The sequence below is a fragment of the Cebus imitator genome, unplaced genomic scaffold (genome assembly GCF_001604975.1).
Source record: "Cebus imitator isolate Cc_AM_T3 unplaced genomic scaffold, Cebus_imitator-1.0 Scaffold103, whole genome shotgun sequence".
NCBI classification, from domain to species: domain Eukaryota; kingdom Metazoa; phylum Chordata; class Mammalia; order Primates; family Cebidae; genus Cebus; species Cebus imitator.
The window spans coordinates 372,454-386,197 of NW_016107418.1; the positions used below are offsets into that span (position 1 = coordinate 372,454).

At 42.5% G+C, this 13,744-nt stretch overlaps 1 protein-coding gene and 1 non-coding gene across 3 annotated transcripts in view; one reads left to right on the forward strand and one right to left on the reverse strand.

Annotated features, from left to right (window-relative positions):
- REPS2 (RALBP1 associated Eps domain containing 2) overlaps positions 1–13,744 on the forward strand; it is a 226,047-nt gene that overhangs the window by 96,344 nt on the left and 115,959 nt on the right. The gene's annotated exons all lie outside the window — the stretch shown is intronic.
- Positions 13,228–13,359, reverse strand: LOC119472541. The gene has a single exon (XR_005201686.1). It is a non-coding gene; the product is annotated as a small nucleolar RNA SNORA16B/SNORA16A family (small nucleolar RNA).

A 13,744-nucleotide genomic window follows, 5' to 3' on the forward strand; every position in this document is an offset into this window, starting at 1 on the left:
GACAGGGTTTCACCATGTTGACCAGGATGGTCTCGATCTCTTGACCTCGTGATCCACCTGCCTCGGCCTCCCAAAGTGCTGGGATTACAGGCTTGAGCCACCGCGCCTGGCCTCGTCTGTGCTTTTATTCCCCATTGAGAACGTGAAACCTAAGTGTTTTCTGGGATTTTCTTGTACATGCGATCTTTCCCTTTTTTTCGTTCTTAAAAAGAAAAAGGTCCATTGCTCGTCAGCTTGTTTATGTGTGAAACTCAGCCAGAGGGATAGGCATTTGATCATTATTGGTTTCCCATCTCAGAGGCAGCCAGGGTTGCCTGTTTCTTTTATATCATTCTAGGAGCATTTTGCACATGTACATGCAAATACAGGTATTCATATATATGAATGTGTATGCATGCAGAATATATTTTTACCTGCCTTTAGGGAGACAGGTTTGGCAAACGAAATAATCTTCCAGCTAGATCACACTAGAAAAAATTATCTTTTATTTAAAACCAAAACACATTCACTTTTCAAACCCTCAGGATACTGCTGTGATGTTTTCTTTGCTTTTTGGAGGGGTGAAAGTAACAGTTTTCTAGAACATATTCTCAACACTCACTACTCTTGTTCAGAGATGAAAAAATGACATAATTTGGAGACCTCTATTACTCTGCCATTCCTCAGAGGGCTTAGCTATATTTCTGTTGTAGGTTTTCTAATGAACAGGTAGGGGAGGGTATGTTAGGCATTGTTAGCCAGCACCATATTCATTTCAAAGTGCGTAACTTGAAAATGTTTATTTAACTTAGTTATCTCCTTTCCTCCCTCACTTTCTCTCCATCTTAGTTTCTTGCCGTACCTCCTCCCCTAGATATAACTGCAGGTACTTATGGCCAGAAGCAGGTGATCTCCACTCCTTGGGGCCTCTTGGAACCCAAGAGAAAAGGCAAGTATGTGGAAGATGATGAAAGAAATGAATATTCCTGAGGCTGTGATGTTGGCCTGAGACAGAAGATAATTGAGAGTTACCACAAGTAAATTGTTCATTCTAAGAGCTTTGATGAAAACAGCAGGAAATAGTATTTTTGGGAGGCTGATATAGCACCGAGAGAACTTCTTGTGTCATGAAAGATATTTTATGGGTAGACTGGACCAGGATGCCAGGAGGTTAAGGAGAGCGGAGGAGTGAGAATGACTGATGGGTTGGGATGAGATTGAATGAAGTGGGTTAGAGTTGAGTCATGAGAGAGTTGGTCATCTGAGTTTGGAAGAAGAGTGAAGCAGGTAAACAAGTGGGGCATACTGGGTACTGTCTTGGCCACTCTGGTTGTCTACCCTAATACTCAGCTCGGGGATGTGACCTACAAAGCAGGTCAGGCCCACCTGGCTTCTTTTGGGGTTCAACAATTATTTACCAAGGCATTACTTGGTGGGTGTTCATATGAACGTGTGTGAACTCTCAAACATGATTGTTCTTCAGAGCAATTACAGATTTTAAAATATGTCAAACATTCAAAAGATACAAAAGGGCACAGTCAAAAGTGTCCCTACCATTTCTCCCGAAAGCCACTCATCCCAGGGGCAACTAATATGACCCATTTATTTTATATAGTTCTATACAAAGCATTTATATATATAATGTATATATAATTACATTATATATATATAAATACATTATATATACTCATATATAATGTATATGAGTATCTTACAAGTGAAAATATGTATTATATATAATTATATGTAATATATGTAAAACATAGTTATACTTTTTTACACATATGGTGGCATACTGTACATCTAGCTTGCATTTAGCACTTTTAACAATAAGCTTTATTAATGTTCTATAGTGGCACGTAAAGTACTCCTTCATCTTTCTGTTTTTTAACAAATGTATTTCATTGTCTGCATATTGCATAAATCATTTAGCTAGCCCCTTTTAATTGACATCTCGTGCCTGCAATCACTGTGTTTTGTAGATATATATGGGACCAAGTCCTAGAAATTGAATTATTGGGTGAAAATTCCTATATATTTGTAAGTTTTGATAATGACTTTCAAATTGGTGGTGTAGCAGCTTATGTATTTGCCAACAATGTATGAAAATGTCTATTTTCTCATACCTTTGCAAACGCAATGTGCTAACAAATTTATGGATCTTTGCCACTCTCATAGGTGAAAAATGATAGCTCAATGTAGTTTAATTAGCATATCTCTTTATTAGTGAAGTGAAATATGTTAAGTTTATGAGCCGCTTGCATTTCCTTTTCTGTGAACTGTTGATTAATTTCTAGTGACCTTTTTTCTTTTGAGTATTGGTTTGTCATTCTTTTTTTTTTTTTCCCCAGCATAGGGCAATTTATTGCAAAGAAAAAATATTTTGAAAGTGAGGTGTAGAATGGACAGTACACCCTGAGAGAGGATTCAGGGCGGGCTGCTCGTAAGGATGAGACAGCAAAGACCAGCATGAGGGAGCCTCCCTTTATGGGAGCCTTACATGGTTATTCACAGGGGCGGGAAGAAATGTTACTACTAAGCATGTTCTGGGTGGTCGTTTGCATGCACATGTGCAGTAGCTATATGCGCTTGTTCGTATTTGGCATGTCTCATTAGCATCATATATATATATATATGTGTATATATATATACTATTGCACTTTAGGTTCTGGGCTACATGTGCAGAACATGCAGGATTGTTGCATAGATATACACAAGGCAATGTGGTTTGCTGCCTCCATCCCCCTGTCACCTACATCTGGCATTTCTTCCCATGTTATCCCTCTCCAATCTCCCTACCCCTCCTCACTCCCCTGTGCCCCCACAGCAGACCCCAATGTGTGATGCTCCCCTCCCTGTGTCCATGTGTTCTCATTGTTCAACACCCGCCTATGAGTGAGAACATTCAGTGTTTGATTTTCTGTCCTTGTGTCAGTTTGCTGAGAATGATGGTTTTCAGATTCATTCATGTCCCTACAAAGGACACGAACTCATCATTTTTTATGGCTGCATAGTATTCCATGGTGTATATGTGCCACGTTTTCCCTGTCCAGTCTATCATCGACGGGCATTTGGGTTGGTTCCAAGTCTTTGCTATTGTAAACAGTGCCATAATGAACATACATGTGCATGTGTCTTTATAATAGAGGGATTTATAATCCTTTGTATATATACCCAGTAATGGGATTGCTGGGTCAAATGGAATTTCTATTTCTAGGTCCTTGAGGAAGCACCACACTGTCTTCCACAATGGTTGAACTAATTTACACTCCCACCAACAGTGTAAAAGTGTTCCTATTTCTCCACATCCTCTCCAGCATCTGTTGTCTTCAGATTTTTTAATGATTGCCATTCTAACTGGTGTGAGGCGGTATCTCAATGTGGATTTGATTTGCATTTCTCGAATAATCAGTGATGATGAGCATTTTTTCATATGTTTGTTGGCCTCATGTATGTCTTCTTTTGAAAAGTATCTGTTCATGTCCTTCGCCCACTTTTGAATGGGCTTGTTTGTTTTTTTTCTTGTAAATTTGTTTTAGTTCTTGTAGATTCTGGATATTAGCCCTTTGTCAGATGGGTTGATTGTAAAAATTTTTTCCCATTCTGGTGGTTGCCAGTTCAGTCTAATGATTGTTTCTTTTGCTGTACAGAAACTCTGGAGTTTAATTAGGTCCCGTTTGTCTATTTTGGCTTTTGTTGTCAATGCTTTTGGTGTTTTAGTCATGAAGTCCTTGCCTATGCCTATGTCCTGAATGGTTTTGCCTAGGTTTTCTTCTAGGGCTTTTATGGTGTTAGGTCTCATGTTTAAGTCTTTAATCCATCTGGAGTTAATTTTAGTGTAAGGTGTCAGGAAGGGTTCCAATTTCTGCTTTCTGCACACTGCTAGCCAGTTTTCCCAAAACCATTTATTAAACAGGGAATCCTTTCCCCATTGCTTGTTTTTGTCAGGTTTGTCACAGATCAGATGGTTGCAGATGTGTGGCATTGCCTTTGAGGCCTCTGTTCTTTTCCATTGGTCTATATCTTTGTTTTGGTACCAGTACCATGCTATTTTGATTACTTGGTTTGTCATTCTTAATGGAATGAAACCAGAAACTGGTCTGTCTTTTCCTTTGGACCAGAGATATACTGGAGTGTGTGTGGAAGACTGCTGCCTGAGTGGTCGAGGGGAGATCCTGGCACCTGAGACCCCTGAAGGAGGTTATGGCCCCAGCTGCTTCCCAGTTCTGGAGAACCCCAGGCCTGCCTGCAATGGGGGATTTATAAGGTCATGACAATAAAGTTGAATTACTTAGTTTATGGGTAGAGATTAGGGCTAAAAAAAGTGCTCTATTGTTAGAAATGGTAAATGTCAACACTGTGTGTATGTGTGGACCTCTCAGCATTGCTGAGACAGCTGAATTCTGTTCCTTTCACTGAAATGGGAGGGAGGAGGAGATAGAGGTCAAGATAAAGGTAGATAGAGGGAGAGAGTGAGTGAGTGAGAGTGTTTGTGTGTGTGTGAGAGAGAGAGAGAGATAGGAAGAATGAGTTTGATGCATTTTCTAGGTATGTATGTGCCTTATTCTTGAGATCTTCTTTCACCAAATTCATTCCCCATTTTATTTGAGACCCCAGATGGACTTTTACACCATCTCCTAAGGGGTCAAAGGCTAATGTGTCCTCTAGGTGTCCTACTTCACTGAGTCTGCTGAAGAACCCACAAATACCTGAGCAGACACTATTGCCACAAGGAGTTCCTATTTTTTTATAGCCTCCAGTTTCCTGCTTACTTATTTTCTTCACCTGCTTATAGTTCTCTTTCTGATTTTCTAGCCCTTAACTTTTGGGGAAGGAAAGAAACATTTAATCTCAACTGATACTGAAGTTTATTTTCGCAGTATAAATCTTTTCTACCTGTTTCTTTTTTCTTTAATTTATTTATTTTTGAGATGGAGTCTTACTCTGTCACCCAGGCTGAGTGCAGTGGTGTGATCTCAGCTCACTACAACCTCTGCCTCCCAGGTTCAAGCAATTCTCCTGCCTCAGCCTCCCAAGTAGCTGGGACTACAGGTGTGTGCTACTGTGCTTGGCTAATTTTTGTATTTTTTTCTTTTTTAGTAGAGATGGGGTTTCACCATGTTGGCGAGGATGGTCTTGAACTCCTGACCTCAGGTGATTCATCTGCCTCGGCCTCCCAAAGTACTAGGATTACAGGCATGAGCCACCATGCCTGGCCTCTACCTGTTTCTTAGTATATTCCTCAGGTGCTCACTGTGTACCCACACTTCTTGACAATAAAAGAGATGTTTAGGTGATTTAGTCTCCCAGATGTAGCTGAAAACACTGGATTGAACACTTGGTTCCAGGCAGTACTTTGTAACTCTGGAAAGGATAGTGGCTTATTCCCCAGGACCTTTTGGTCTCAGTTATATGCCAGGCTGTGGATATGGAAGATTTCTTTACATCTGGCACCACTTTAGCCCCTGGGCCTGTCAATCTTTCCCTTGATCTCAGGGGATCAGGGAGTGTTATGCCCCCAGTTGCCTATCCCAACAATAGTCACAACTGACTAAGGTGCCTCTTTGGTCCCAGTGCTGTGTTGGCCCTTTTCACTTCTCCCAACAATCTCACAAGGTAGGTATTACATCTTCCATTTGTCCATTTGGAGATACTTAAGTGGCTTCCATGAGTCAGCCACCGTGACAGGGGTACGCTGAGGACTATACAGTCTCTTGCCCTCAAGGTGCTTGCAGTCAAAAGGGGCAGATAGATTTGAATCAAATGATCCCACCTATGCATGTGCAATTGAAAACTGACAATTGCCCTAAAGGCCTTAAAGGCATGGTGCCATGTAGCAGAGGAATTCAGCCTATAGCTAGAAAGTGAGAGAAGGCTCCTTTAACAAAGTGTCTGTTGAGCTGAGCTGTGAAGGATGAATAGGAGTTAAATAGGCAAAGGAAGGATGGTGCTGGGACGTGAGGAGAGGAGTGGAGTGTCTCCTGTAGAGGTAAGAGCCTGGACACATCTTGATCAAGGGCACATCTTGATCAAGGTTCTTAATTATGGACACCAGAATCTCCTTTGGCTAGTTGAAGCAAATAGTGATTTATAATAAGGGATTTTGGACAGCCTGCCAAGTCTCTGGAAGGGCTGAAGATACAGACTCTATTCAGAGTTTCCAACAATCTCCAAAACCCCATAGCAGAGCTGGGCTGCTGAGAGAGCTTTGCCTCTGTCACAATCAGAAAGCTGCAGCATTGGGAACCTGCTGCCCTAGTGTCAGCTCCAACCAGATCCACACCACACACAACCTTGGCAGCCAAATGAAAGCTTTGTTCCCTGACTGTAACTCGGGTCTGCATCAGTCCTCCATGTGTGTATTTGTTAAGTAGAACCTAAGTCCTACTTGGAATTGTAGCAGCAAAGGTGTTTTGACAGTGGAGTTTTTAGCTAGCCAGCTTGTGCAGTGCTGGGACTTATGCTGAAGGGTGGAATGGACATTGAATGACCCAGTCTCTACCATATTTCACATGGAAAGCAGATACATTTGAAGAACTGAAAGAAGGCAGCTGTGGCTAGAGCCTGGAGTGGGTAGAAGATGAGGCAGAGAGGGATGCAGGGCCTTGTGGGCTATGTGACTGCCTTGTAGGTGGGAGCTGATGGCTCAGAAGTTAATTTACTGGTTAGCAAGTGACATGCCAGATTGGAACCCAAGTTTGCCTGCCTCTGGAACCTGCATTCTTTTTGTATCTCCAGTCAGTAGTCTCATTCTCCAAACCATTCTTGAATTTGGCCCAAGTTCTGGATGCATCTGTTTCCCATCTGAACTCGGGCTGCCTTGAGTGCGAAGGGGAGAACATAGTGAAGAGTCAGGCAGCCTTGGCCTGACCAGCAAGGACGAGGGTGGGAACGTCATTGCTCTGTTAATGGAAGTCTGCAGCCTTGTCAGAGTCTCCCCTTACTGCTGATTTCTCATTTTTCTTGGCTTTCTCCTCTAAGCAGAGCACAAAATCCTGATAATCATGAAGGAAAAATGCCCTTCTGGAACAGCAGATCTTGGCTCCTGAGAAGAGAATTGGAGGCAGTGGCTACTAATGAACATTTCTTGTGTTAATCAAAATACTGTTAGCGCCACATACTGCAATCACAGTAAAATGATTAAATACCTGGATTGTTCGGCTATCTCTAGGATTCTTTCATGATGATGCGCCAGATGCTTACATGCAAAAATTATATGAGAAATAAGATGGTCCTCTGTCAGTATAATTTAATAGTTCACCAGCCAAAATCTAAAACTAAACTAGATGATGGGGAGGAGGTTGTAAATACAGCATAATCATAAGTCAAGCTCAGATCCTCAATCTGCAAAATTGCAGCAATGATTTAGGCATTGCAGTGAGGTTCTTTCTATAAGGGAAATGCTCTATTTTTAGGGATGGATGAACTAGATAGAGATAACTACAGGGCTTGATGATCAAGAATACATACTTTGGACCCAGTTTGTATTCTGGCTCTACCCAGTTGCCATAGGTGCGTGGTCTTGGTAAATTATTTCCCTTACCTAATCCTCAGTTTCCTGTTCTACAAAATGGGAATTACTGGATTTACCTTGCAGGGTTGTGAAGATGAAAATGGATTGTGTCCATTAGGTACTTACGGCGCCTGACACTTAGCAAAGCAGTAAATACTTGTTACCGAACATTTTTCTATGTCTAAGTGATAGTTTTAAAAAAGTAAAGCTTATTGTAGTAAGCATCAACTGTGTGTTGCACTTTAGGCTCAGAGAGATTCCTACAGTTTGGCAGTCAGCCTCTGAACTATTGAAATTAGATCCCTAAGTGAGTTTGGTAATATGTGGTTAAAGGCATCTTTGTGTGTTTATTTCCCTGAAGAAACAGATAAGATTAAATTTCTCTGTTGGGATTTAATTTTAACTAACTTCTCTACAGACAAAACCAAATTATTAATTGCAACTTCCTGTGAATCTATAATTATTTTGAAATAAAGACTAGAAAAAAGGAAGCTTTAAAAAAGTTCTCTGACTTCAGAGGTAGGGGAGAGGGCTCAGCAGCCTTTATAATGTTGGATGATATTATGTGGTAAATGCATATACAGTCCAGCTTCAGTCAGTGTAAGAGAACTCAGGTTAACCTTTCTCTGTCTCTAGACTGGGATTGAGAATTTTTTCAAATATTTGTTTGTTTACTCATTCAGCAAATACTTCTTGAGTGTTTCCTATATGCTAGTCACTTTTCCAGTCATTTGTGATATAGCAGCAATCAGGGTAGGCATAATTTCCTGTCCTCATGGGCTTTATGGGATAGTATGTGGTAGGGTGAGAGGCAAAGCATAAACAAGATTGATAGAGCATAATATGGAATGGTTTCATGTTAAAACAGAATTGCTGAGCTCTGTCTCTTTTTCTAGCTCCTTTTCATTCCTCATTGAACACTTTCCCCACAATTTTACTCGAGCTGTCTTATCTTTTTAACTAGGAATCTCCTTCATATCCATGAAAGATGAACCTGTATTACCCAAACACAGAAAGACTGCTGTAAAAATGAATCAGCATTTGTGTCCTATAGATACTCTGCATAGACAATCAAATTAGAATTAGAAAGTTGTTTGGGCTCATCATGGTCAAATTGCAAAACCATGATAGCCTCAGGCTTCCATCTCCAGGATTGGCTGTGTGGTTGTGAGGGGCAGATCTTCCTTTCCTTTGGGCCTTGCTTGAGGGATACATTCATTGGGGAAACCGCTGCTGTAACAAATATGCCCCACATTTTAATGACTTTGCATAGTAGCTATGTTTCTCACTCATATAGCAGTTTGGCAGGCCGCAGTCCTCAGCGTGGTGACTCATGCACCAGAGCTCCTTCTGTCCTGTCACTCTGCCATTGTCTGTTCAGTGGGCACATGAGAAAGAGAGTAGAGGAGTGCCACAGGATACTAGCCCTGCCTGGAAGTAGGGCAGGCCACTGGTGCTCACATTGCAATGGCTACAGCTCAGTCACATGACTGCATGTAACTTCAAGGGAGGCTGGAAGCTGTCATTGCTGGTTGGGCAGCCACTTGGTGACTCCTCTATACCAGGGATAGTAGAGCATGAATTATTGGAGTAGTCTGTTGTAATCCCACCTATCAGCACTGCTACCACTTGCCTCTATGACTTCTTTTTTCTCAGCCCCATGACCAATTCCCATGATCTTTCTTTAGACAAATTAATATTCACTTGGGCTATAGTGTAGTTTCACCAGTCCAGTAGCCATCCTTTTCTTTACGGTAATCGAGTCTTCTCACATCTTTGCTAATGAGATCATGTTTTAATCAGTGATTGCCTTATGGTAATCTCATTTCCAAAATATTTTTGGCAGAGGAGGGATCCTCATATATTCGCTGTGGGCTTAGTATGAGCTTTTGCTACTCTAGATGGTTTGTTTACTAAGGCACTAACAGGACACTGTTAAAAGATCATTACCCCCTCATAGGTGAAATGGCTGGACTCTAAAACAGCAGTTATAGGATGCCTTTAGGGTGGGTTTATGTTTTAAACAGAAATGTTCTATGATTGAAATAATATACACACCCTTCTTAAGTTCTCTCTAACAATGCTTCCTTGCAATTCGTATGATTTAGCTTTGCTTGATTTTTAAGATAGTTTGATAGTTAGTGGGGATAAATGTCACCTTTTGGGATTTTATTAATAGTATTACTTTTTAATGAGTCTTTTGAAGTCTTTCATTATAAACAGTCTGCTTTCCCCAGAGATAATAACTTGCCGTGCCAAATATTTGCATTTCACTTGAAACAAAACCAATGGGTTGAATGTTTTAAATATAAGCAAATCTAATTCTCCTGTGTGTAGGGAAACTGTATAATGAACCATATGTATGTGGCTTAAGCAGACAGATGTGAAAGATTTCTCTCTCCCTCCTTTTATTTAAAAAATAAAACACTGGCAGAGCTCAAAATTGGCACCAAGTAGCAAGTATCTCTGCTCGGCCAACAAAACCACTGGAGCTGGGGTTGACTGGGGGAGGCCTTTTTAGGGTTCATGCAAAAGTGAAGCTTTTCCTGGTCCTCGCTTCTACTTGGAAAGCTAAGTCTCCACAGCTTATTCACCCTCATTTCTCAGTGCCTTCAGGCTTCACAATGAGCCATTCTTAGTTGACTGACTTTTCAGATCTTTGCCTGAGAAGTTGTGTTGATTGTTGTGGTTGATTGTTGGACTGGTTCAGAAGAGATGAGTCCACGCATCTGGGTCCTGCGGTGAGATGGCCCCTAGCTGCTGACAAAGAGGTGCTGAGTTACATTCCACTTCCAGAATGGGCCTTCCTCTGGTGGTGGCCATATGGCTTCTTTCTCTCCTATTCTTCTTATAGCCCTCCCCAGCTCTGGGCAACCTTTACCTCTGGCTGGGGTTGCAGGTAGGGCCTTAACTGGTTTTCTTGCCTTTAGTCTTACCCTGTTCACTCTCCTCACTGAAGTGATCTTTCTGTAACTCAGATCTGATTATTTGATTGCCCCATTTAATACTTATCTATGGCTCCCTATTGTCTTCTAGAAACAATCTAAACCCCGTAAGTTGGTGTACCTGAGCCTTCATAACCTGGGTCCTGCTTTTTCTGTCTGCACCATCTTGAGGCAACACCACTAACATCCAACCTGTACTGGCAGCCTGTCCTACCTATCCGGAGCCCAAGGGAGCTACTTTCAGGAGATGGCCGTTTTTCTCTCATGTTTTGGTGTCTTTGCAAATGCTGCTCCTTTTGGCTACCTTGCTCTACATGTCCTATAGCATTGCTTCTTCAACTTGAATGTGCTTTGGATCACTGATAGGGCTTGTTAAACCACAGATTCCTGGGCCCCACTCTCAGATTTTCTGACTCACTGAGTGTGGGATGGGGCCTGGGAATCTATTTCTAGCGGCCCCCCGGTGATGTTGATAAGGGTGGTATGGTGACCACACTTTGAGTAGCAAAGTTCTAGAGCACCCTGTCTTACTAAAGCACTTTACCTTGCTGTTTTGAGATTGCCTGTTTACCTTTCTCCCTCACTGGACTCTGGGCTTCTTGGGAAAAAGAATCTGCCCACCAGTGTATCGCTGTTTACTAGTATCTGGGATATTGCTGACATTCAATAAGTATCTGCTGCATGAATGAATGAGCAGGTCGCTGTTTATACAGCAAAGTTCAGATCATTTTGTTTCTTGCAGTGGATCAGCTTTCTTTTGGAATATTTCAGCATAATAGTGTGTGGAATGTTATCAGATCCTTCCATATGCCCCTACCTGACTTTGAAATACTAATTTAGTGGATATGGAACTTGAGAACCCCCACGGAGATCAGACCATAAGTGAACTACAGGAAGACAGACAAGGACTTCTTTTGGTAGATCTCCAACTTTAAAATGTGAAAACAGACTCACAGGTTTTCTTTCACAAAGAACATCATAGAGCAGTGTTTCCACATCTCTTGCAATACAAGACATATCTCTGAACTTCCTGAAGTCTGTCAACAAGTAGAGCTCATACTATCTTTTAGTATCTGTGAAGTGTCTGCCAGGGATGATAGTTAGGATAAAGGAGTATCTGATATGGCTCTTTCCCTTCAGATTGAAGCCTGGGTGAGGATGTACACTTTAAATGTTCAAACATTTTATACTTACTATGACTATCATAAAGATTCATGCATATATTTTTGAGACAGCGTCTTGCTCTGATGCCCAGGCTGGAGTGCAGTGGTATGATCATGGCTCACTGCAGCCTTTACTTCCTGGGCTCAGGTGATTCTCCCACCTCAGCCTCCTGAGTAGCTGGGACTACAAGTGCATATCACCATGCCTGTCAATTTTTAATTTTTTTTTTTTTTTTTTGTAGAAATGGGGTTTTGCCATGTTGCCCAAGCTGGTCTGCAGTCAAGTGATCTGCCTGTCTTGGCCTCCCAAAGTGCTGGGATTATGGGTGTGAGCCAATACCCCCAGCGAAGATTCATATTTTTTAAGATGCTCAAATCACTTGGTTTATTAAATCAATTTCAAGCATACAGAAAGAAGCAAGGGGAAAGAGATGGGGGATAGGCTAGCACACTTAGTACAAACCAGTTGAAGGGTCACTCTATGGGTTACATGGCGCTCATATGCCCTCTCCCTTTGTCCTAAGGCCTTTCTAGGTTTAGGGAGTAGGAACTCTCCTTTCCCACTTAGGTTTTCTTGAAAAGGAAGAGGGGTTGTGGTTTTCATGGGAATCTAAGAAGTGAGAGCCAAGGAGTGGCCCACTGGTCTGTAGGGGTGGGAGTTCTTGGCTGTTCATGTTTGTTCTGCTGTTAACAGGCCTTGCCCCAGTTACATTAAGTTTGCTTTACTGTCCACTTATCTTTAGGCTGTCACAGCCTTCCTTGCCCTCCTTCTTTGTGTCCTTTCTCTACCTATGTCCCAGCTTCTGCTGATGCTTGGTTCTGGCACCCTCATAACTTTAAGCCCCACCTGCCCTTTCTCTATACCACGGCCCTGCTGAGCATCTGTTTAGGGTCTGCTTTCTCTGCTCATTGGCTTTGATATTTCTTATCCACATTCCCAGGAATGAGCATCTGACCTAAGCCCTTGTCAGAGCATTCCAAAGGGCAGTGTACAGTGTGCCCACCCACCCTTACTCCTGCTCAGGTGGCGCCAGGCATGAGTTGGGTCATGGTGCCCACACAAGGCTGCCAGGCCCACCTTCGCAGCAGAGCATGGGAACAGGCAGTGCCCTCTGTCATGGCCGTGGGCATGGCAGGTACATTGGAGGATTTGAGCAGGGGAAGAGTGTTCTGGGAAGAAGACACACATCTTACCCCTGAAGAGCGAGCATGTACAGTCAGAAAGCCTGCTGAGAGAAGGCTGGGGTGTGAGGCTTGTGAAGGCCAGGTGCAGGAGTGGACGTTTTGTTAGGCAGCAGGTCATCTCTGTAGGCTTTTAAGCAGAGGAGTTAATCACCCCCTTCTGTTCATTCCTGATTTCTGTTGTCAGAGTAGACTTGAGACCTGCTAAGAGGCCACTAATGCCACACTGAGGTAATGTGGGAGAGGAACTAGAAAGCAGATGGCTATGGCATTGGAGAAAGAGGCACACATGGGTTGACAGGGACAGCTACATGGCAGCTTCATGAGCAGGAGGGAAGGGGCATGTTTTAGGGGAACAGCAGCTTCCATGTCATACCCGGGAATGCAGCAGACCCAACATCCAGCTTGGAGATTTCTTCTCTTTTTCTATTTCTTTTTTCCATGGAACTGTATTTTCCCAAAATGTTACAGATCAGTTATAGCAAACGGAATGGTGACAGTCAAGGAAACTGACTCTGGGCTCCTTTTTGACTGCAGCAACTATGTGGAAGCAGCTGCAGCTGCAATAAGGACCACTCAGCATGAAGATTTCTATGTCTTCATTCACTCGGAAGTGGTGGGACAGAGCTTCCAACCCACATCCCACCTTCTTCACGAACCATCTTTGCCACCAAATCCTTGAGTCATAGGTCTGTTCGTCTCTCCTTCCCATGCCTAGGTTTTAGGTTCCTTTGCTCCAGCTATTTCTATCAGTGCTGACCTGGAGGGCAGTACTCCTATGAGTTCTCCACATTATGTCATGGCCAGTAATCCAATCCAGTTCAGGCTGACATCCCTCACCCTATATTCTACCAATGGAACCTGGTCAGACATCTGGACTCATTCAGGAAGAGCTGCTAGGGCATGGCTTTGGAATTTGGTGGGAGCATTTTGGAAGGTTGTGTGGTCTGTTTGGTTGTTTG